The 2,615-nt window shown below is 32.6% G+C and overlaps 1 long non-coding RNA gene across 1 annotated transcript; it reads right to left on the bottom strand.

The window, feature by feature from the left end:
• Positions 1–677: 677 nt before the first annotated feature.
• On the bottom strand, positions 678–1,502 carry LOC121210992 (uncharacterized). Its single transcript, XR_005906322.1, has 2 exons — positions 1,314–1,502; positions 678–1,070 (listed from the first exon to the last, which is right to left on the bottom strand). It is a non-coding gene; the product is annotated as an uncharacterized lncRNA (long non-coding RNA).
• Positions 1,503–2,615: the final 1,113 nt, after the last annotated feature.

The raw sequence follows: 2,615 nt of genomic DNA on the forward strand, positions 1-2,615 counted from the left end.
TCTCTCTAAGGTAGCAAGAGAACAGGTTGAAGATACAAGTCTTATCTTTCTGAAGTAGTAAGAGAGCAGGTTGAAATACAAGTCTTATCTTCCTGAGGTAGTAAGGAAGCAGACTGAAATTGCAGATCTTATCTCCATGTATCAGCTATGGAGCAGATCGAAGATGGCGAATCTTATCTCCATGTATCGACTGTGGAGCAGATTTTAGCCACCAGTCTTATCTCTCTGAGGTAGCAAGAGAGCAGGTTGAAGATTGAAGTATTATCTTCCTAAGGTAGCAAGGAAGCAGACTGAAATTGCAGATCTTATCTTCATGTATCGGCTATGGAGCAGATCGAAGATGGCAAATCTTATCTCCATGTATCGGCTATAGAGTAGATTTTAGCCACCAGTCTTATCTCTCTAAGGTAGCAAGAGAGTAGGTTGAAGGTACAAGTCTTATCTTCCTGAGGTAGTAAGGAAGCAGACTGAAAATTACAGATCTTATCTCCATGTATCGGCTATAGAATAGATCGAAGATGGCGAGTCTTATCTCCATGTATTGACAATGGAGCAGATTTTAGCCATCAACCTTATCTCCCTGAATTTGTAGAGGAGCAAGTTAAAGTCACAAACATTATCTTCGTGAAATTGTTGTAAGACCACTTGAAGAAGAGGAGCACCAAAGAAGTCGAAGATTTGGCAAGACCAGGCAAAATTGGTCCTTTTAGGGTTTTTGCTCCTTTCTCGTTACATAACAATGGGCAAAAAGGGGCAGCTGTAAGACCCAATTTTGGCGCGGGCCCATACACATACAAAAACCAAAAAATAAAACAAAAATATTAAATATCCATTTACAAATAATAAACCCAAAAAGAAAAACCTGGCCCAAATGCCCAATTACATAAAACAGCCCAAAATAATGGCCCAACAACAATAGGCCCAAATACGGAAACCCTAGGGTTTCCATCTGTTTCGCGCCGCAACAATGGTCACCAGCAGCCTCCACGTACCACGCACGACCCCGAATCGCGCATTGCTCGCCCCACGTCCATGCGCTCCGCCCCTCCACCCCTCCACGTCCTCATGACCTGCAGTTTAAGCAAGAGAAACAGCAGGAAACTGCTTTTATTTTGGCTATAAAGCCTTTGATTTTTAATTGTAAAAGAGGACGATGAGAATAGCAAAAGATACATATAGAAAATTGAATATACATCAATTTTTTTAAAGGTGATCTTGGATTCGAATGTTCTTTAGTTTTCACTTTCGACTTTATTTATTTTGTTTTTCATTAACATTTCAAAGGATACGAAAATAGAAAACGAGTGATTTACCTTTTGGAAGTACTGTGGGATTCCATCTGCTTCGTTGAAATCGGAGTTGAGAAGCCGAGATTTATGTCCTTCGGAACCTGAATCGGCTAGTCACCACTGACAGGGGAGAACGGCGCTTGGGAGGGCTTGGAATTGGCTAATGGAAAAAACAAAAAGAGGGGGTGTTAGGGTTTTATTTTGGTTGCTGGTATAAAATGGCAGATTGCCATTCAAATGCTTTTTTTCAGCTTTAACAACTAATAAAACGGTGCCGTTAAAATCTTTGGAAGCAAATAAAATTGGGTTTGGTTTATTTTCTATTCTAATCCCTATTGGATCGCGTGTATTCCATCTTGCCCCTCTTGTTGAAGTAATGTTTAGCTTTTAGATTTCAGATTTTGCTTTAATTTCAAATTTGTCCTTAACTTGTTTTGATTTATTTATTTTTCTGTTTTATCATTATTTATTTTAAATCTCTTTATATATTATTTTTTTATTTAACTTTCTTTCATGTGCATTATTTATGCTAAGCTTATATATTATTGATTTTAAATGTTTGTTTATATTAGTTAGTTAAAACTTTTTTTATAGATTATTTTTTATGTATTATTTATTTTAAAATTGTTTTATGATTATTTAATTTAGGATCTTGTACTTTGTTTTATTTTATTTTATTTTTTTAAATTGTCCCACATTTTATATATTAATTGATTCATTAATTATTATCTTTTATGCATATTACGTAGTTTTTTAAAATTATAATTCAAAATTTGCTGTTTTCTATCAATTTATTATTTATTTATGGTTATTATTCATTTTGAACACATGTTATTTACCTTATATCATCATGTACGTGCATATATATATGTATGTATATTTTAAATTTATCACATTATTCATTTTTTAAATTACTTTGCTATTTACTCGATTTTTTTTTAAAAAGGTGTTTTATCTTATTTATGTATATACATATATGTTATCCACTGTAAAATTCACTATTTTTTTTTGAAATTGTTTTATTAATTTTTTTTATATATCATTAATTTACATACTATATATTGGATTTCCTTTGTATAAAGTCCCATTTTGTTCCTTAGCTTTTATTTTATGTATGTATATTCTCTTGTGCCGTTTTTTTATTTGAATTTCCGGTATTTTATCATTCTTTATATGTAAACATTGGCATTGTTTTAGTGCTATTTGAGATATTAGTTTTGTTGTTATTATATTTTCTCTTAATCATTTATATTAGCATTGAAAGTTAGCACGTTGTGCAATGTGAATTATCATTTAGCATTTGTATTTTATATTCTATTGGTGTAA

The sequence above is a fragment of the Gossypium hirsutum genome, chromosome A12, assembly GCF_007990345.1.
Source record: "Gossypium hirsutum isolate 1008001.06 chromosome A12, Gossypium_hirsutum_v2.1, whole genome shotgun sequence".
Lineage (NCBI taxonomy): Eukaryota > Viridiplantae > Streptophyta > Magnoliopsida > Malvales > Malvaceae > Gossypium > Gossypium hirsutum.